Genomic DNA, 23637 nt, shown 5'->3' with positions numbered 1-23637 from the left:
TGGCAGATAGGAGGAAGTTTCAGTCACAGGACCAACATGTTTTAAGGTAATTAATCTTTGAAAAAAAACATTAACTGAGGCTTAAATTACATTATTAAAGAAGGAAATGAAATAGATCATCAGCTAAAGAGCTAGGGTGGTAGACACTATAATTTCATTAAAATGTCTGTGAGACCTCTATGAGACTGTTCAAGAGGAACCTGGACAAGTGGATTGGGTACCATTAAATTCTTACTGGGGATAGAGCCCACAACCCTCCTGGACATGGGCAGGCATCATTAAATGCAATCTTTTGTACTGACTAGCATTTCTATGGTATTACATTGGGGTGAAATGGCTAGACTTAAAATGACCTCCAGGTTGGTAACCTAGTAATCTCCTATGATCCTTTGATCCTATGAGATGGCTGAATTTAAAACTTCTTGCTGCAACAGAAGAACTGAGAACAAAGAACAACAGTGTTGCAGTCCAAGTAAATCCAGTAACCTCAATCCTGTGTTGCATTCTGCTGCTGCCATATTTGAGACAGTAGTGAAAGGGAACAGAGATTTGTTTTAAATCAGCCTGCAGAGAAATCACATTTTAATTTAAATCCTTTTAAAAGAGGCACTTTGAATTAACTCATGGTAGATCGCACTTGGTGCTTTAAGAAAGCAGATAAGGGGAGTGCCCCATTAATAATGAACACTGAGAGATATGTGCAAAAATAGAGGTGATGTTATCTGATGTTAGCTCTCATAAACTAGTGAACATCAGTGATATTAATAGAGCATACAGCAAAATTGATGAGATATTTCTGGAGTTTCTAAGCAAAGGTTTTCCTTCACAGGAAATGATCAATATGTGCTTGGTTTCAAATCCAGTAATTCCTGTTTTTTGGCCTTTCTGAGGTACATAAAAATGAAGTAGAACCTCCTTTTAGGCCAATAGTGGCAGGTGCCAGGTCAAAAACAGACGTTTTGGCCATTCCAGTAGACATAAAGTTGAATAATGAAACATATACCTTCTTATATAAAAGATGCATTTGATTTTATTGACAAATTAAAAGAACATAAGAAATGTGGTTAGTTACATTGTATGTGCAAGCTTTGTACTCACGTATTCCACAAGACGTAGGAATAGCCTAGGGAATTTCTATTATTCAAGGAAATGCTAAATTACCTGATAATGAGGTATTTTTAATGAGCAAAGTGGTTGAACTGGCTCTTGAAAATATTTTTTTCTTTTTTACAAAAAATATTATAAACAGGTATCTGATGTATGTATGGGGGCAGTTATGGCCCCAGCTATGCAAATCTTTTTATGGTCAGATAGGAAGACTATTCTGTGCATTGGTCAGCCTTTATGGAGTACATTACTGGCTATTGATGATGTATTGATAACTTATTTCTTTTGTGATTAGTTTTTACATTTTACATCACACTATTCACAGGAAATGGTTCAGTTTTGGAGCATAAACATTTTCAAGAGACCTGAAACAGGAAGCTTAGGTACAAGAATTTACAAAAAGCAAGCCAGTGGGAATTCCTATGTTCATGTGCTCAAACCCTATGTTCACTACAGCAGTGCTCATGCAAAGGGCCTAAAATTGAACATAGTCATAAGCCAGATGATTAGGGTCTTGCGGATAACCTGTGGGAAAAAAAAACAGATTTTGAACAAAAGATGACAACATTTTAAAAACATGTTTACACAGAGAGGTTACTGTGAAGTTAATAAAATTGTAGCGCAAGTGAAGAAAGAGAGACAGTGAAATTCAAACCCATATTAGTTGACGGTGAAGCTGAAAGTGAATCAACTTGTCATTGCTTAGTTACTGGTGGTCATACACAAGTCAGAACCCTGAGGATGGGATACACTTTACTGTGAAAAGTTTTACTATTAAAAGCATTATAAGAAACAGTTGCAAGATTCTGAAAAATAATGCAACCATGTCTGTGGCTGTGGGTGAGAACCCTTACTTTTATAACTTCAAGGGTGACAACTCTTCAAAGGTTTATTAGAAATGAACGAACAAAGTGGGAGAAGGAGTCACACAAAAAGAAGGGAACATATGTCTGTGTTTTTTGTGGCATGTACAGATTAATTGCTAATAGTCCATATTATTGTAATCAGAAAATAGGGAAAACATGGTGTTAAAGAACATATAAATTGTGATAGTAAGAATGTTGTTTATGTTGCTGCATGCATCTCCTGTAATGCTTTTTATGTAGGTAAAGCAGGCAGTAAATTCCAGCAACGGATACAAAATCATGTATATGCTGTAAAAAGTAAAGATAATTACAACACATTATACAAACATTCCACATTATGAACATATTTTAATATATTTGTGTTGTATGTGATGAAGAGTGTAAGTATTTCTGAAAGAGGAGAGGATGCTATGTTATTGCTTCATAGGAGGGAACTTTGCTGGCAACTTGAGCTTGCGGGTAATGAATGAATCTGTTAGCATCAAGCCAGAACTGAAAAATAGACACTGAAGTAGCAATATTTCCATTCTGTGTTGTGTGTGTCTGTGTCTGGAGTGTGACAGATTCCAGTCCAAATACTACATTCATAAACATAACAAAAAAAATATTACTGATTGTGCATTTTTGTCTCACCCCTCTTCCTGTTCTAAGTTTTTCTGCAATCCAGCCATTCACTACTGCCCTAACTGAACTATTATCAACTGTAGATTTAACTATTTGTACTAGTCTTTCTCCAGTTTTAGATCCTGTCATCCTACACTAAAGAGGATCATGTGATACTATCAAAAACCTTAACATAACATCATACACCCCATACCGTTTCATATCGCTCTACAGTATTATAAAGTACTCACTTTACTGCCATTGTTTCTTTTACCTGTCTTCCCGTTAGGCCATAAATTCCCTCTATTCATATCTTACTGAATACCTTCTCAGAAGTCCAAGCAAACCTCAAGGGGATATAATCTGCTTTGAGAGAGGTCATTGTTCCACTTTACTCAGCTCTTATTGGGCCCATCATTGAGTACAATGCCCCCTTTGGTATACATCTGTCTGGGTATTTGCAGCAAATGGAGTGACCAGCACATGACCTACGTAAACTACCTCAAAGCTCTGTTGCTATAGTCAATCACATAAAGACTGCTATGAGGTGATCTATGCCTGGCTTCCAAGGCATCCTCTCACCCAGTCCTAACAAATCTACTGCACATTTGCAGTTCAAGCAATACCAGGAACACCCAGTGCAGGGACCTCAACCTCTTCTGCAACATAAACAAAACAGTATGGAGGGGCAAGTACATATCCCAGAGGATACCACTATTCTGGAACAGACTTCCCGCCCATCTAAAACAAAGCTCGCACATTTTCAGATTCAAACGTAACTTAGATCAATGGCTCGAAAATAGGATATTTAGCCCTGGACTGACCCCTATCCTCCTAATGGACAGAGACAGTGTCAAAATCCTCTACCCACAGTAGTATTCCAATTACATTAAAGGCATGACCCAAACATGTTGCTAAACACTTAATAAAACTATGGTAAGGGTAGTTAATCACCTATGGTACAACATAGCTGGGCAAAAATTGGGCAATGTGAGTAGGTCTTAAATATTTCTCCAGAGATGATAGCCTAGTATTCTTCCTATGAACCATGTCACTTTTCCTCTGCAGGACTAGACAGCATGGACCATAGTCCATGTCAGACATAGGCAGGTTTGTTCTTTCAACAGGTACATTTATAATTTTAATTGTACATTACTGAAGACCAATCACTTATCCTTTCTGCCCTGTGTCTAGCTCTTGTATCTAAGTATAGTTTGTACTCCTTTTATTTTCCAGAAATAACTTTGAACTAATTATTTTAACAAAAAAGACATAGCTTTTATAAGCAGTGCTTATGGTTCTTTATTTCTAACCCAATTCCTGTTGAACAAGTGAATTATCAAACACAATATAATAAAATGTATTGTTCAAACAATGTATTCATTTTATATTAATTGCTAGTTTTCAGCAGTCATGTCTGTTGAATCAGTTTTCTTCACTATGAGGTACACTTTCCATTCTGACATACAAGGCATAACAGAAAAATATACTTTGCCTGGTTAAATGACACATTTAAAGGAAGACTTTTGTACAGAACAAACAATACTTAAACAACAAACAAACAATAAAACAAGCAAAATAAACAATAAAAAATAAAATAAATTCATAAATGAATAAAACAAAATACAAATGAAAACTAAACTAAAACAGTAGGCACACGGCTGTGTCTTATTATAAACCATCATTGTTTAATGATCATGTGACACCACTGGGCAGCATGACTGATCATTGAATCACTCACACAAAACTTACTGGCTGTATCATTTTCAAAATAAGTTTCAAACGCATTTTGGAATATTCTGCAGTACCAAACAGTGGGCTACATGAATAATAAACCAGACTGTCTGTACGCTTTTCAGTTCCTGATTCAGTTTTCCAATCAACTACTCACTTCTGCTTGAACAAACTATTCTTAAAAGCACAGCGTTGTTCAAGGGACAAAACAAACTTCTAGGAGCCGACAGTAAGAAGCCTTTGCATCCATGCTGGAGTGATCACGTATGCACTGTGGCATTACCAAAGGCTATGGCATACTATCATGCTTGACATTTGATATCTGCATGTCCTTGTGCTTTGTATACGTTTCATTTCATACTTGCTTATTGAGGATGCCTTAATGTTTTGGCTTTATCCCACAGCTGTTCATTTTGCATTGTGCACAGTTCTGTATTGTACATACTCCAGATTATTTCCTTAGACTGAGTTTTATACTCCAGGTAATTCTCATTCTTTATTAGCTTGTATTGTACTGAGAAAATGCAATATCTTTAAATGATACTGAGGTGTATTTTGTAGGTACCCCATTGTCTCAGGTATGTGTGTCCCACATTTTTTAACTGATTGTCTCCCCTAATTCATTTTGTCTATCTGATTAATCACATTGACAATCTTTGTAGTTAGTTTGCTTACTGTGTAGTGAAAATAGTGTGCCCACCTATAGCATCTTAAGGAGATAATAGATACCTCTGCACATAACCACCCAGCTTTATCAATATTCCTTACCCAGTGGGGGTCTTGCTTGTTACCAGCAAACCCCCTCAGGCCATCTTGCTAATTCCTTTGTAAAACTACATAACTTTGCAGTACTTTATTTATTTATTTATTTACTTATTTATTGCATTTGTTTTCTGGGAAGGTCCACTGAGTCGATATAAGCCCATTTTCTGTGGAGGCCCAGGGAGAAAAGCTTCACAGTAAAATAAAACATTCCAGTAATACAATAGCACAAGACAAGCTTTACACATTGTTACTTCTTCACAATAGTCCATGCTAATAAATTTTAACAGTATCACTGATCAGGGTGACTAGTATAATACAACAGCAGAGTCGCAGTATTAACGTATCATATTAGGAAAGTACTAGTTTACCCAGCTGGCCTATCAGTATCATCACTAATGGAAGTGAAAACAGCCATGAGGTTGTAAGCTTAAGTCAAGGTGGTAAGTTTTAGCAGAAGAGTGTGGAGTATAGTCAAGTAGGGGTAGAGTGATATGAAGAGTTATAAAAGCGTAGCTATAGAATGGTGGTGAAGTGGCATGAAAGGACCCTGTCAGGTTTTAGGAAGTGATGATTTGGCCCATGTACACTGCCAAAGAGAAGAGAGGTGTTGTTTCAAGGATTTTTTAAACAGAGCTGGGTTGCCGGTAGTCCTAATTGATGGTGGGAGGTTATTCCATAGTTTTCAGATGGTAAAAGAGTAGAACTGTCCTGCTGAGAGGTTTCTTTTTTCCAAATTCAGTAGTAATTGGTTTTCAGATCGGAGAGGTCTATTTCGATGCTATAGAGTGAGCAGTGTAGAAAGGGCAGGGCAGTTAGATGGTTTATATATAAATTTATGGGCGGTGGTTAGTTGTATATAAGTAAGATGGTGAGGAATTTTAGCTTAGTTGGTGTAATGAGGAGTGGTGGTTGGTGTAAAAATTTTGCACTTGTTACAAATTTAGCAATTTTATTGTAGCATGCATCTAGTTTGGATTTCAGAGATGACTGGATATTGTTAAGGAGAGGGGCACCATATAGGAGAGATGGAAGCATGAAAGAAGAGGCTAAGGACAGTTTTGAGGAATGATTTAGGAAGTAGTTGAGTCTATAGAGGATGCTCAATTTGTTATGTGTTTTTTCGATATTGCTGAGAATATGCAAATTAAATGTTAGGTTTTCATCTATGATGACACCTAGTAGTTTAGTGTTTGCAACAACTTCAGTGATAGTTTTGTTTTGAGAATGAATGCTAAATTCATTCCTGCTTAGGGTGGTAGTTTTTTGGGGTACAAAGCAGGAGTTTTGTTTTGTTGCAGTTTAGGGGAAGGTGATTATTGGCCATCCATATTTCAGTGGACGTGAAGGCATTTGGGGTGAAATGTTGTAGTTCAGATTCAGAGATGGCAGAGCAGATGATGGTTGACTCATCAGCATATCGGATGACGGTGCCTTGCATCAGAGTGGTGGGAAAGTTGTTTATGAAAATGCTAAACAAGAGAGGGCCAAGTATGGATCCTTGCGGAACGCCTGTAGATGTATTCAGAAATGGCATTTAAGAATGTTACCACTTAGTGGATTGTTGACAGGATCATAGGAGTTTACTAGGTTAATGGCCCTGGGGCCCTTACAAGCCTAGCCAAGAATTTATCCCCAAAAAGAAACCTCAGTCAGCATCTGCCACCCCTGTCAATGAGGGACACAGGTGGAACCCATGGGACAAATTTAATCCACTCATCAAGATTGCACTTAAACAGGGTCAGTGAGGTGCTCTGTTTGACATGTATGGGAAGTCTATTCCAGAGACGGGGCAGCCTCTGGGAGACAAACCTGTCTCTCCATCACGTTTTGTTGATGGTGCATATTAGATTCAGGCATTTTGAGTGGGTAGTGCGTGAGGAGTTAGACTTATGGATATGGAGCATCCCTAGTAGAGCAGGGACTGATATTGCCTTGTATGCAAGACACAGATCACCCCAATCTGTATGATACTGAGTAGAGTGATAGTGATTTGAAGCTGTCTGCATAGGACAGGTGTTGTAGGCCATGAATTCTCTTTGTGAGGTATTTCTGTGGCCTTTCCAGTTGGTGCAGATGTTTGGAGAGGTACATCCCAAATGGGGTGTTATACTCAATTATTGGTCTAATGAGGGAGGAGTATAGAGAGGTAATCACCTCCTTTTTGTCTGTTTGTGAGGTAGTTTGAGAACCAGTTTAGAGTTGGGGTGAGATGCCTAAGTTGGAGAGTTTAGTGAGAAGACGCAGGTGGGAGACAGTATCAAAGGCCTTGGAAAAGTCAAGGAAGAGCGAAGAAACAATTTTACCAGCATTTGTGGTGCAGTCGATGGTGTCCATGAAGGATATGAGAGCTGCAGTAGTGCTGTGTCCAGGCCTGAAACCATACTGAGTAGGACAAAAGGTTTGGTTAAGAAGCATATGCTTCAGGAGCCGAGTGTGGATGTATATTTCTAGTATTTTAGAGATAGGTGAAAGTATAGCCATGGGATGGAAACTGGAAATGTCACTATTTTTTCCACCTTTGTGGACAGGAGAATATATGCTTTTTTCCACATTGTGGATATGTGGGACTCTTGAATAGATCTGTTGAGTAGAATACTGATGGGATAAGCAACAGAGCTAGTTGACATTAGAAGGAATTCTGGAGGTAAGTTATCAGGTGCATTAGTGGCAAGTTTAGGTCTGAGAAGAAGTTTTTTTATAGCAGAAGTTGGTATAGGAGAAAGAGAGAATGTGGGTGGTGAGGAATTGGTGGCATTCTGTGATGATGGATCTATAGAGGTAAGGTTAGATTGAGGGAAGGTGGTGGTGAGGAATTGGTGGCATTCTGTGATGATGGATCTATAGAGGTAAGGTTAGACTGAGGGAAGGTGGTGGTGAGTTTGGCTATGGTGTTAATAAAGTATGAGATAAAGAGAGAAGCTGTTTCAGTGGGTGTTGTGCCTGGATCTGGACAAGGATTATTATTAGTGTCTGGATATAGTAGGGAATTGATTGTGCCCCAGAATTTTTGAGGGGTTTGCCTGTGTTGATTTTGACATTTTACTTGATTGGGCAGCTGTTTAAATAATATGAGGTCAGAGGTTGTTTTTTTTTCTTTGCCAAGCTTTCCACGCTTTGTCCTTGGTTGTCATACGTTGTTTAGTAGTTTGGTAAACCAGCTGGCATGATTAGTTTTCACTCTCTTTTGACATATGGGGGCTAAATTATTTAGTATTCGGAGGAATGTTGAATTGGAAAGCTCAACAGCATCCTCAAGGGAAAGGAGTGTTAGTGCTTCGCAGTTAATAAGTACTAAAGTTTCATTTAGGATAGTTGAGCAGGAATTGGATAAGTCTCTAGTTTGCTTATATTGGTGTTTACATAGAGATGGGCTGGTTTTGTATACTATAGAGGCAGGTAGGTGGTGATAAATACTGTTGGGTAGTGTACCAGAGGAAGAGATTCTATTAAGCTCAGAAACCATTATCCAGTCCAGAATGGAACCTTTGCAGTTGTTATTGTTGGGCCGAGTTATGTTGGTTATTTGCCGGGTGAAATTGTATAGGTTGATGTTGGTGGACAGGTGCTGAATGGAGATATCAAGCCAGTTAATGTTAACGTCTCTTAGAATGATTGTTTCATTATTTATATTTTTACTTATCCAGCCAAGGATTTTTTCTACTCTAGGAATGTTATTGCCTGGAGGAATGTATATTACAACAATGCAGAGACTTTTACAGTTATTCATTTTTAGGAAGGCTGTTAAGGCTTCGGCTGTAGAAAACTGTGGGACAGACTTTGTGTATGGAACTACAGTGAAGGTATTTGGATATATTAGAGCAGTACCTCCACCTTTTTTCAGGGTCTATTGTATCTTAGACAAGAGTAGCCTGGAGGTAGAAATTCTACATCTTTGATGTATGGTTTTAACCACGTTTCGGTAATGACTAAAATATCAGGTTTGTTTTGAGCTATCTAGGCATGTAACTGAGGTGTTTTGTTTCTGATACTTTCAAGGTTAAGTGTTGTGAGGTTTAGTGATTTATAAGCAGTGGTAGAGTTGAGAGTGGTGGGACCTGGATTTGGATGTATGTCTTCGCATTGTGGTAAGATAGAATGTATTTGTGGGAGAATTATGAGTAGTTGTTTCCTTCTTGTTCTATTATTATGATCTAGAGCAGAGTTTGTCTTGTAATTGTTATGTAGGGGAAGTATTTTCACTTTGGTTTGTAGGATAATGTCTGTAACATATAGGCTTGAGGCTACTTTGGAAAAACTGGAATGCGACTGTGTGTGTGTGTGTGTGTGTGTGTGTGTGTGTGTGTGTGTGTGTGTGTGTGTGTGTGTGTGTGTGTGTGTGTGTGTGTGTGCACGCACGTGTGTGTATGTAGATGTTATGGAAGTAGATTTGTAATATATGTAAGTTGTGTGGTGTTATGTTAGTTGTAGAAGGCTGTACAAGGATAGGGAGAGTGTGAGGAGTCTAGTGTTTGAGATGTGAGACATTGTGGAGAGGAGAAGCTTATACATGTGATGGGAAGTGATATGTATAAGGAAAGCAGTGGCTGAGCAGAAAAAGAAACTTGATTCAGGGTAAAAGAGTGTAGAGAGAATGGTTAATTAGTTAGGTAGTGATGCGGTTGGTCTAAGAATATGGAGAGGTGAATAGTTATTGGGGTAGTGGTGATTTACCAGAGAAATAAGTTTGGGCTGAAATTACAGTGTATATGGTGCAGTACGGTAGGTAGTTATTAGGGAGTGAGGTATTTTTCATTTTTGGTCTATAATGCATATACTTTAAGGCATACTAACAATGTTTGTATGTCTTATTTCAGCAACCTTTTTCTCTATTTTTCCTTTGTTTGGTCTCAGAATCTGCAATAGAGAAGAATCCAAAGTAAATAACTATCAAAGTCATGCAAATTAGTTAAACGTACCATCGACAGGTACCACAGCAGCTTCAATGTCGCTTCTCATCCCCACTCTTTCCACTCTCCTTTACATTGTGCCTTTTGCTGAGATTGCATTCACTCAACCAAAGCAAAACTCCATTTCAGGACATCACCATCCACTCAAAGTAAAGCTTCTTTATATCTGTCCAGCATCTTCCTTCTTCACCCCCCCCCCCTCATTTTTCAATCTCCTCTACTCCCTTCTCTCTATTCTGTCCCAGCATTCTGCCACCAATGACACCATGATCATTTGTTATGTCAGGATAACTCTCCTTCCATCTAGCACTTGTATTTACCTCTTCCTGGAACCAGTTCTTTATCTCTCTCATAATTTTTGTCACACTCCTCTGGATTTCTCCTTTTAGTCAAAAGTTGATGTAAGCTCTCCATAGCTGACTGTAATTCTTCCAAGTAGAAGACAGAGAATATAAGCTAAATACTCTTGTAGTATACAGCCCTGACAGTACACTTTGGTATTCTTTTCTTTTTGTGTTTTATTCACATCGTATATAAAGACTTTGGTACCCTGTGAGCTTTAGGTCCTTTTTGTGGCACACTTAATCCAGTGTTGCACCTGTCATTCTGTATTCCTCACCAAGATTTCTCTTTCTGAATGCACTACTTCTCTTTATTCGTCACGGCACTCATCCATCTACTCAGGATACCATCCTCTCTAGAACTTCACAGAGACTAAACTTCCCCTTTTTCAACAGTATCCTGATGCAAACAGGCCAGTCCTAACCATACGTCCAGGTAATGTCCATGTAAAAATATAAGAGGGTACCCAGACTAGCACTGGCAATTTTGCATTTACAAATATTTCATTCTCGTTTTGACAAGCTATTCTTACTGCTATTTATCTGACCCATAATACAATGCTATTTACATATTTAATTTCAACAGTTTGCTCTATCCAAATCCCATTGATCTGCCTATCATTATCTTATCTGTCATTCATACAAAACCTTTCCTGAAATTCAGAACTACAAAATGCACTTAGTTCTTTCAATCTGTTTAGTTGCATACATGATTTATAGTAATAATGGATTTGGTAAATCTCCACATCATGAGGTCATGCATTAGACTTCAATGACCAATAGCTAGCTTGCCCACCTCAGAAAGGTGGGGCGGTGAAAGAAGGGGAGTGACTACTTTTGTATCCTTACCTGAAGGTGACCAAAGTGAAATAAAACATGCCATCAAATCATAGGAAGCCATCTCTGAGCTACCCATGAGCTAATTCTTGTGCCCCCAGGGGTACATGATTTGATTCCTTTGCTTTCATGTGCCTATTATGTGACTCTAAGCAAGTCCCTTAATGAGACAGTGCTCATAGGGCACCCTTGAAAAGGTAAAATGTGCTTAACGGTCTTACCTTATGAATAAACAATTTAAAAAATCCTTCCACTGTGTTCAATGAAGTTTGCATAGACTCTTGCTAAGGTTAATATATGCTGAACCCAGGGGGTGTTGTGGCTCAAATGCAAGGGATAAAAAAAAGCTAAATCAGGCTTGTCCATAGCTAGATTGTTAACACAGACAGAGAGCAGGGGGTCAGGTTAGTGCTGAATTCAGGGCTGTGTTACAAGCTTCTGTGTTTGCCCATACCTTACTTGGATAGAAGGAAGTTTCTCTGTTCACCTGTGGAGAGGGGAGCTTTGAGCAGCCTATCTGTCCCTGGAGGAGTGGTTTCAACCTAGAAATTAGTAGTTTATTGGCCATTTTGGGCTAATTTCTATCTCTTTCATTTCCCTGTTATAAAACCCGAATTTCTGAGGTTTTTGCGCTTGTATATAGCTCAGCAAGCTCCTGCCTGGTGCCCTGCAGAGTTCTACAGCAGCAGAGAGACAAAAGAGAGACTTTGGAGTGATTAAGTATCATTTTTCTGCATTTTCTTGCTGCCTTTAGCTAATTCCACCTAAAACACTGATTTTTTAGAGTTTCTGTGATTTGAAAAGCTTGTTTCAGCTACATATTGTACTTATTTTACTGCCTGCACTTTAACAAAGTTGTTTTTGTGTTTAAATTACCTGTTTAACTGTTGTAGGCTACACACTCAAGTATGATAGCCATTTCTGTGCTTTTAAAGTGCTTTTTTGATTGTATCTGCTTTATTTTCAGAAAAAAAAAACAAAAAAAATATATATACTTGTTTTCCTGCCTTTCTAAGCTAGTATAGTCCAGTTTTCAGGTTAGTGCAGAATTCAGGGTTGTGTTACAAATTTCTGTGTTGCCCATACCTTACTTGGATAGAAGGACGTTTCTCTGTTCACCTATGAGAGAGGGGAGCTTTGAGCAGCCTATCTGTCCCTGGAGGAGTGGTTTCAGCCAAGAAATTAGTAGTTTATTGGCCATTTTGGGCTAATTTCTCTGTCTTTCATTTCCCTGCTATAAAACCCGCATTTGTGCAGTATTGTGCGCCGGTTAGCTGGGGTATAACTATTCCTGGCTCCACAAAGTTTACTCTTCAATTTTTCCCTTGGAACTAGACAAACTTTCAACTTAAGCACTCAAACCATTCACTTCTCAACCCAGCACTTGCTCAAAACTCATAGCAAGCACTGATAAACCTTAGCACTAGACCCCCCTATACTGTAGAGAAGGACAAGGCTCTCTATTCGACCTTACCAGTCAATCTGTAAAACAATTCACTGTACCTATCCAGGCATGTCCAAAGGGCAGTTTCACTTGTACTCTCTGGTCCAACTGGTGAATCTGGGCATTTTGAGGCAATGTTACAACTGCCTCATGTACACAGACAACCCTCTCCTCCTTCCACCAAACACTAATACATGAGAGAGATACAATTATACAGCCAAACTGGAGGTTAAGCTCTCTCAACCCAAGACTGGACCAGGCATTCAAGAGGAGAAGGGAATTACTTGCATCACAGCACCAGTCTCACACAGACCTATGAAACTAGCACCGGCAAAAAACACACATAAATACATGAAAACATATTCGGAGGCTCTAAATAAAAATCTGCAAAAGCAACAGAGACCTCCAAAGCAGACATACAAGCAACCTGCACCCCTCAACACAAACCATGAAACACATACTTCACAAAACCAGTGTGCCACGCAATCACAGCCCTTAAGGCAAAATAACATACCCAATACACTAGTAATAGGTGACTCTATAGTCAGGCACACTGATGTCCCACTCACTAGGCTGAACAAGAAGAAGGTTACTGTTAGCTGCCTATCGAGTGCCAGGATCCGCCACATAACACAAGCACTCAGGTCACTCCAGAACAAGTACAAATACGACTCTGTCATTGCCCATGTTGGTGTGAATGATCTGAGCCATACCTAACTGGACTACATGAAAAGATATGGAGGAGCTCTCTGATCACGTAGCCCAGGCCGGTATGACCCTGACCCTGAGTAGCATTCTGCCCTCACCAAGAATGATACCACGGTATAAAGAAAAAAATATCAATTTCAACAATTGGCTAAGCTTCTGGTGTCATTCAAAGGGGATCCAGTGTCTGTCAGCCCGGGATGACATGCTCGACAAGCCACGCTGCTTTGCTAAAGACGGCTTGCACCTGTCACCCTTAGGCTTTTGAATACTGGCCAAGGCTCTTGCCACCCCCATACTGCCTTTTTTAGGCAAGGTTCAAAAGACAAACCCACTGCCGTAAATAGCACAAGTAACAAAAAACTGAGGGTAATGCTACTCAATACCAGAAGTCTAAACCTCAAAATGCACGCACTCGAGGCACTCCTCAGTATGGAGAAAATCGATATATGTGCAGTAACAGAAACCTGGTTTAAGGCTCCAGAGAGCCCTACCAATCTACAACTCATACCATACATTTCGGCCACAAAACCCGGACCGAAATACAAAAGGCAGGGGCATATCCATATTCATCAAGGATACCCACACCTCCAGCTTAGTGGCACAGCATGATGCTTCAGAGATCACCACATGCAACTAACAACAGGCAAAACTGCAATCCAAATTGTAGCTTGCTACAGATCACCCAACATGTCCCTGGACCCCCTTTCCACTTTTCTGGAAACACTGGGAAACACCCTGATATTGGATGATTTCAATTACCCAAACATTAACTGGGAGAACTACTCAAGTACTAACTCCCTTGCCCAACATTTCCTAGAATTTATTAACTCTAATGCCCTGGATCAACTGGTCATCACCCCCACCAGAGGTGACAACATATTGGACCTGGTCATTACCAACATGGGCGATCGGTGTTCCACACCGGAGGTCAATCCCTCACTGGTTAGATCTGACCATAAACTAATCACTCTGGATATCCACATTCCGCCCCCACCTCGGTCAAAGAAACCACCATGAAAAACTTTCCAAAAGCAAACTTCACATTACTTAAGACCAAGGTGGAAAGTTTCAAAGCCCCCATGCTAAAGGATAATGCTGTCAAAGCTGCAAAATCCTTTACAAATGCTCTCTACGTGCACCTACAAGAATGCATGGATCATGCTATCCCAAGCAAAACCAAGTCTCACTCCTCCAAGAAAAGGAAACCAGTCTGGTGGACCACTACCATAAACAAGCTATACAATAGAAGCAGGAAACTAGTACAGAAAAGAGTAAAATCCCAAGAAGGGAAGGCATCCCTGATCAGTATTAGCAAGAAACTACGATCCCTCATGAAATTATCCAAGGCTAGCTTCGAAAGAAAAATTGTCAAGGACTCCAAAGATAACCACAAGGCATTCTTTAGCTATGTCAAGAATCTAAGTGGCAATTCTCAGATCTGCTCAGAGTTAGTGCAGAATGGCACTAAATGCACTGAACCAACTGATATCGCCAACATCCTAGCAGACAGGTTCAGTGCAAACTTCAGCCCCCCCTCTCACCCCAAGAAGGGCCCATAACCATACCAGAAGAATGTAGTGCCCCTGAAAGCACAGACACTCATGTTAAAACAGCCCTCTCCAAAGCCAAAAACACAGCATCAATGGGACCGGACGGTGTTCCAGGCTGCGTCCTACATGCGTTCAAAGATGAACTAACCCCTCACCTAAACACACTGTTCATACTCAGCCTCTCCACAGGCTACTTGCTCATAGAGTGGCACACAACAATGGTTATTCCGCTCCACAAAAGTGGAGCCACAACGGACCCTGGGAGCTATCACCCTATAAGCCTGACTAGCTTGATCTGCAAGGCTATGGAGCGCATCATCATGGATCTCATTAATAGAGACATTGGGAACCTCCAAACACTGGACCCTACCCAGTTCGGCTTTGTTAAGGGAAGATCATGCCTCCTAAACCTGGTGGACTTTTTTGAGACAGTTACCAAGCCTATAGTTGAGGGAAAGGTGGTCCATAGGTTTATAGATTCATAGAATCATACTAGACTAACTGCGCTTGTGGGCCATTTTAGGTCTAGCCAATTACCCCAAGTGAGAATCAAACCCTGCACCTTGTCTCTGTTAGGTAAACACCTTAACCATTAAGTGAAACCTCCCCACCCTACCTAGCCACACAGCCTACCTAGACCTCGCAAAGGCCTTCAAAACCACTCCCTATTCAGGTATTATAGACAAGCTCACCAGCCTGAACATAAACCCCTATGTCACGAGATGGGTTGCCAACTGGCTCACAGACAGAACCCACATGGTAAGAGTTGCGGGAGCTAGATCTGACTCTAAACCAGTTACAAGTGGCGTTCCCCAGGTCTCAGTCCTGGGACCCCTCCTGTTCGGCATATACTTCTCAGAGGCACAGGCAAGCACAGGAGGACTATGGCTGACCAAGTTTGCAGATGACTGCAAACTAGGGGCTATAATTGACTCTCCGGCTGACACAGACAGCCTCCAAAAGGGTCTCGCTGAGACAGATACCTGGTGTCAAAACCATGGCCTCAAGCTAAATGCCAAAAAGTGCATAGTCATCCCCTTTGGAAAAAACATAGTACCCACAAACTACCACATAGGTGGTAGCCCCCAAATACAGAAGACGTAATAATTGATCTGGGGACCCAAGTAGATAGTAACCTCTCATTTGACAATCACATTGCCAAAGTGGTTAGAAAATCCTTCTATGTGGCCCACCTAATCACAAAAGGGTTTGCATCCAGATCAAAGGAGGTCATTGTGCCCCTCTACGCATCACTCATCAAACCCATCATAGAGTACAACGCCCCATTTGGGATGTACCTTACAAAATACCTGCAACAGCTGGAAAGACCACAGAAGTACCTCACCAAGAGGATCACTGGCCTCAAACAGATGCCCTATGTAGCTCGACTGAAGAAACTCCAGCTGTACTCAGTTACGTTCCGCCTACTCAGAGGTGATCTTTGCCTGACATGCAAGGCCATGTCCAACCCAGAATTGATGGATATGCTCCACCTAAAGTAAACCATATCCCCTCGAGCCACACACTCTAGGGATCTAAGCCTCACCACAACAATAAATAGGACATGCTGGAGGGATAGATTCCTGTCCCAGAGACTTCCCATGCTCTGGAACAGGATTCCAATCTACATTAGGCAGAGCTCCTCGCTAACCTTCTTCAAGAGAAACCTTGACAAGTGGATGAAAAACAGAAAGTATACCCCGGGGATCATTCCAGTGGCTCTGTTGGACAGAGGCACAGGGAACTAATCTTAGGGGGTGGTGAAAGCCAACACTTTCCAGCTAGGCTTATAAATGCCTTCGGGCAGATAGCCTAGTACCTACCTATGAACCTATGTACCTACCTATGAACCTAGACAGGTAAGGCCTGCCTACAATGAGACACACTGGGATATCACCCTAATAAAATGCGGAAACCAGAGACATGCCCAACTGATGTGGAGTACAGGTAAGCAGGACCAACTGATGTGGAGCACAGTAAGCAGGACCAACTGATGTGGAGCACAGGTAAGCAGGACCAACTGATGTGGAGCACAGGTAAGCAGGACCAACTGATGTGGAGCACAGTAAGCAGGACCAACTGATGTGGAGCACAGTAAGCAGGACCAACTGATGTGGAGCACAGGTAAGCAGGACCAACTGATGTGGAGCACAGGTAAGCAGGACCAACTGATGTGGAGCACAGTAAGCAGGACCAACTGATGTGGAGCACAGGTAAGCAGGACCAACTGATGTGGAGCACAGTAAGCAGGATCAACTGATGTGGAGCACAGGTAAGGACTGAGATGTACTCGAGAGGAACTACACATATGAAAAGTTAATAAACTCATTCACAATTTCCTTGACAATGTCCTCCATGACTTTCTCCAAGATAGGTTACCAGGTTCACCAGCTTATAGTTCCCAGTCTCCTATTGAAATAATCCTCTGGCTTTGGTACACCACCTGTTCTCCAAGCCAATGGATCCTCTCCAGTCTCCAGGGAATTTATGGATTACTACTTTAACAGAGTGGTTTCTGCTTAATGAAATCAGAAAAATGTTCTACAAATATGCATCATTTAGCTTTCTGTGTGGCAAAATTAAGTTATAATTAGCCATTTGCAGTTTCTTGGCCTTATATTAATATGCTACCTTATTCTTCAATTTAGTGTCTATTTTAAGGTTTTCTTTGGAAAAACAAAACACTCCACATTCTTTGCTCAATATGTAATGTTAAGCGACTGTATAACTCACAGGAATCTAAAATGATACAATTCTTAATTGTTATAGCATAAAAATAAACACTCATATAAGTATGAACATATGTTTTTTCTCCAGCTGTCTAGTAGGAGGGGCAGGTAAAATAGATTTTATTTCCCTTCCCTCAGGGAATGGATACATGTTACAATGTATCATTGGGATGTGGTTCTGGAATATAACATAAAAAATCAAATTCAGCATCTAATCTCAATTTGCCACATTACCCAGCAATTCTATCATGCATCTAGTCCCAGTAGAGTCCACATTGCATGATTCAGACACAGCACTGTGATTGTTTTTCCATTTCTATGTTCATCTGCATTTCAAAAGTAGCACACACACACACACACACACACACACACACACACACACACACACACACACACACACACACACACACGCACACACGCATACACGCACACACACTCACCAATCCTTGGGACTTCAGTTAGGTAATTTAATATCAATCATAAGTCATGCTACTGTTTGCCACATTGTAGCAAACAGAGTGATATCACTGCCTGCCAATCAGCAGATAGTAGCATAAGTGAGCTCATACAATGATGTCATCCCAGAAACTCATGTTGCATATCAGATTCCCGGAACAATTTTTTTTTTCAGTTCTGATCATCATAAAAGTTAAAATTTTAATGCTCAATAACAACAATTGTACATCATCCCACATACTAATACACCTTAAACAATAGCTAACATCCTACCTGCCACTTAGTAGATACCAAACATCTCTTTGAAGATATTGCCAACATATTCAGTTTATTCGGCATAGTGGTCCTATATATTATGTTTTAACTATAGATCATACATTTACCTTTACAACTGATGATACTGGATAATAAAAATCCAACCACTATGGCTTTTTAAATGATATTCCAAGAAGATTGTAGTGCCACAAGTTTTCATCACTTTATTAAGTCTGCAGTAAACAGGGAGATTCAGACATTTTGCTACAAATAACCCTTGAGAATTTCTGCAAGGGTATCACCACTTGAGGAATGTTCATGGGAGTAATACTGCAGGAATTATTTTCAATTATATTTGTAATGTTACACGCACTGAAAATTGCCAAAGTACATGGACAGACAGATAGACACACAAGTCCAGAGAAAGCCTCCTGCTTAGCCAATCTTTTAATCATGGAAAAATAAAGGGAAAATATTAGCACTTATTTTGGACTTAAAGCAAAGACATTTAACACCACACTCCTAAGAAGCTCTTGATAGCTCAGAGCCAGTGATAACAACACAGAAGTGGAATACAGAGGTCCCGAGACTGTACAGAACACAGAATAGCAAATGGTATTCTTCCCCTATGATATTTGAATTACCTGTGCATTTTAGTCTGGGAGGTTCCACTAATTATCAGACTACTGGCCTGTTAGGAATTTCAGATTTGCTCCAATATGGCTGCCTCATCTCAACACAAGAGCCCTTATTCTATGGTATATATCCCAAACAGGCAATTAAATATGCTGCACAGACACAAAAAAATTGTTATAAGAACAATTTAATTGGGCAATTAATGTAATAAATATACAATGCAATGCTGAGGATGTATTTATCTTCTTTGCATCTCATTTGTACCTTTTTGTGCTTGCCTCTTGTGGCTGAAAACAGAATTTATTGCAATCAAAATGCTGTACTCCTCAGAAAGTAATCTGTATACCATGGCTAACCTGGTGTATGCCTGGCTGCATGTATTTATCCTGTTAAGAGAAATAGGCTGCAATGATACAGATATGGCCTTTAAAGGCTGCATTAAGGATTAAGAAATTACAAGAAAGGAATAAGCCTGCAGTCTTGCAACAAAGTGAAAATTATAAATAAAACAAAAAATGACTTATAGTGCACAATTCTTTATCAAGTGAAGTCAGATTTATTTTTCTCTCACTATACCTTTCAGAGCCAATATGACTGACAGCATTTGCTACCAGCAACAAAATGCCCAGAGATTTGTGGACTTTGTAAATACAAACCCTTGATCAAATATTCCTCCCACCCAGCAGAGGTGTTCATCATCTTGATTTAGTCCTCACAAACATTTCCCCCCATTGCAAAATCTCACTTCCTACCCCCTTCCTCCCTATCAAATATGACCATCCTGATATACTTATGTCTACAAAAATATGTTTTGTGACCCTTAATAATGTTTCTTTATTCTGGGGATTGTCCACAACCAGTTGTTTACTATGTATTGATCTTACTGCTAGCCATAAATGGTCTAGTTCCCTGGAAACCTTGTACCTGAGACTGCTGCCTCCTGCTCTGAATTTTGCTTCCTCTTGGATAGATACACTGACGTACCTTTACCAATCCAACATGAACGTAACAGGAAGTTTAGAACTAAACTCATATGGTGGAATTACCACAGCAACAAACTCTATAATAAAAAAAAAGCTGCTGGCCTTCACTAAAAGATGTCTACTTCATCATTATAAAAGGGATTTAAAACTGGTAAATAAGTCTATCAAACTTGCCTTTAGGAACTGTAAGACCAGCAACTAATTTAATAGATAGCTGTAAGGCCTTCTCCAAATTTACTAAGCTATATTAGGAAGCTTAAAAGTAAACTATAATTCTGTAATGAACTTATCTCCAAAGGTACCACCATCTCTGACCCCAAAGACATTGCTAATATCCTTGCAGACAAATTCTCTTCCAACTTAACAACACTCAGTATCTCCGCTGTCCCCCTCCATTCCTCCTTCACACACTCCCGAAATCAATTTAGACCAAGTCTATTTGGCTCTTTCCAAATTAAAAAAAACTTGCATGGGACGTACAATATCCTTGAATGTCTGATGAGAAGCATAAAGCCCCACCTAACAAAACCCCTCTATCAACTCTTCAGTCTAAGTCTCTCCACTGGTTATGTCCCCAAGCTATAGACAATGTTTTTGTGGTACTCTTGCATAAAGGTAGTCCCTCTACTGACCTTAAGAATTATAGTCCTATTAGTCTCACTAGTAATATTTGCAAGGCTACAGAACATATTTTAGCTGTACTAATAAACAATGATACTGACCTTACATCATTGGATCAGACCTCTCAACTGTCCCTAATTTGTAGGGATGTTTCTCAAGGTTTTGTTCCATTCCTCCAAATTGAAAATCAGTTTGAGAATTTCTAACATAATAGTGCCAAAATGTGCCCCCAATGTGGGGCCTTTTCCTTAATTATTTTTTACTTTGATCCAAAATCTTTTGGTAAAAGTTGAGAGCTCTGCCTTAGATACACACCTATTCATCTTTGAAAAGCAGATTTTGCCTTGTAAACCTGGCTGAATTCTTTGAAAAAGGTACTGGAGCCCCGGTTAAGAGCATTATGGTCCACACTGCATATCTGGAACTTGTCAAAGCCTTTGGTACTATCCACCATGCTTAGATTATTGACAAATTCACTCAGTCCAATATTTACCCACACATAGTTCACTGGTTAGGGAACTGGCTGCATGCCAGAACCATTCTCTTAAGGTTGGGAGTATGGCTCACTAAGCTTGTAGAGGATCAAAAATCGAAGGTAGTTATCAAATCCCAACTGTATTCTCAAATACTCTAGCAAGGACGGGTGCAAACAAATGCTCTGTGTTTTAATCATGGGCTTACCCTCAACAACAAATGCAGCATAGATTCCTTTGATAAGTCTAGCATCAATACTGCTACCTCATGTAGTCATCAGGGTCTTGGGTACTTGTGTTGATAACAGACTCTGCTGTGACCACCACATCTCTGTATTGGCTAAAAAGTCCTTGCACCTGGAACAACCTATCCTCTGTGGTATCTCCTCAAGGTCTAGAGAAGTTACAGTCCCACTTTATTCTTCTCTTATTAGGCCCATCATTGACTATAATGCTTTGGTTGGCATGTATCTCACTGAGCACCTAAACCAGCTTGAGAGACATCAAAGTTTGCTCACCAAAAAGAGCTCAGTTTTCACTACCTTTAGCTACCCACTAGTCTGCCCCTCCATAACCGACTGTGATTGCTTTCCTGCATTTGCAGCTTCTATTTTTAGCCTCATGTCATTACTAGGTGTTTGTCCACATCATAGTCTCCATGTAATCTGACCATTTAGATTTACTGTTCTGATCATTCTGGTTCCCTTTGAGGTTGTGTTTGATGTTTGCTGTATGGTTGTCATGCTTTTGCCTATAGAAAAACGCTGCAGCTAATGTTGCAATTACCTTATATAAGTTGCAAAAGGTTATTAATGTTGCTGACTTCTGATCTTTTAAAATGATATAACTGCAGAGATAATTGTTCAATATTTTATCTGTATTTTATGCTAAAGCTGCATTTTTTTATTATTTTCCATTTTCTGTTTTTCAAAACAGTGTTGCTCGATTGCTTACTTGTTAGAAATGTGGGCTGCTCTAGTTTCACAAATGCATTTTTCAGTTTTTCTGAGTGTGCCAGTGCTCACTGTTTAGTTCAAGGCTGGGGTTCTGTATTTTGTTTATTATTCAAGGCCACATTAAAAACTGGGGAGTTTCATGATAGCTGTCTTGTTTCAGATGTGAGGCTCAGATATCTGCCTGGATTCTGAGGGTTTTTTTCTTACTTTATATACACTGAAGCAACCTTCAAATTGATTTAATCATTGCATCCAAGTGACGCCTCCAGGTGCATCTGCAGTTAACTCCTACTGACATCTCTAAGCATCAAATATTGCTTGTTCATATTTGCATCAATAATTCTAAAACCATGCTATGTACAAGGTTTTAAAAGATTTCATCTTAATGCTTACACAATGGTAAACAACTGCATTAATATCTGACCTCTGTCTAGTGCAAATAAAGGGATATTAACTATTATTGTATGATATTAATTTATATAATTATAATTTTCACATTTTTCTAAGTATTTCATCACCTAAATAACACAGTCAGAACTCCTTAGTCTCAAACGAAAGCTCTCAGCTGGATGACCAAAATGCTGCTGACAGTATGTGTGTAACTTGAGTGGTTGCTGAGATATTGTAAGTTGTTTACAAAATATTACAAACATAATAGTTACTGTCTTTACTGTGACTTATAAAATTCAGTTTAAGAACTAAAACCTAAAGAATACTTCTTCTTTCGGCTTTTTCCCGGTCAGGGGTCGCCACAGTGGATCACCTTGTCTGCACATTGAAATTGAATGGCAGTTTTACGGTGTCGAGTTTTGCCCCCAGCCAACCTTCACCCACAGACACCAACACACACACACACACACAATCCCACAAAATATTTAGAGGTCATGTCTTTGGGATGTGGGAGGATGTGGGACCGGAGGAGAAACCGAGGAACCCACACAGGCCCACGCCACCAGGGGGGACCACAGCAGCCAGGACCCCCAGAAACCACCCAGATCTAACCTCTTGCTGTGACCTAAAACCTAAAGAATACTAAAGCTGTAAAAATAGTTTGTGTTGAAGGGTTTGCAATTTATACTTCTTTCATAACCCCTATGGTTCCAGAGATATGGACATTTGTTTGAAATGTCAGGTAAAAGACTTAAGCTCCACCCATTGGAAGTTACAGTGCAAACTTCCTGAGCTCCATTGAAGTGAATGACTAAGGGGGTTTGTAGGCATATAGAACTCTGCACAAGAGTTATGGGGGCTTTACACCCCTCATTTCAGCTAATTCAGGCTTTGCCATTCTGTTTCACACTGCAGTGTCATTCATTTTTTTTCAATTAGGTATCCCAGCTCTATAAATCTGTTATTGGGATTTTGCGTGTGCCTTCTGTGGAAGGTTGGGCACCGGGCTGGCAACTTGACACTGTAAAACTCCACTACCAATCATGACATGACAAGGTGATCCGCTGTGGTGACCCCTAACTGGGAAAAGCTGTAAGAAGAAGAAGTGTCAATTTGTCAGCTGTTCTATTGCTTTTTTATATTTAAGTTTTTTCTCAAGAAGTCATATTTTTTTTTCTAGTATAAACTTTTAGTAAGTGCAGTTTTTGAGCAAACGTGTCTTGAACGCCTCAGCTATTAACACTAAAATGCATCTTGCTGTTCACCTTATCCCACC

The sequence above is a fragment of the Protopterus annectens genome, chromosome 16.part0, assembly GCF_019279795.1.
Source record: "Protopterus annectens isolate FY-2018-M chromosome 16.part0, PAN1.0, whole genome shotgun sequence".
In the NCBI taxonomy this organism is placed as follows: Eukaryota; Metazoa; Chordata; order Ceratodontiformes; family Protopteridae; genus Protopterus; species Protopterus annectens.
Note: the sequence above shows the minus strand (reverse complement) of the source record.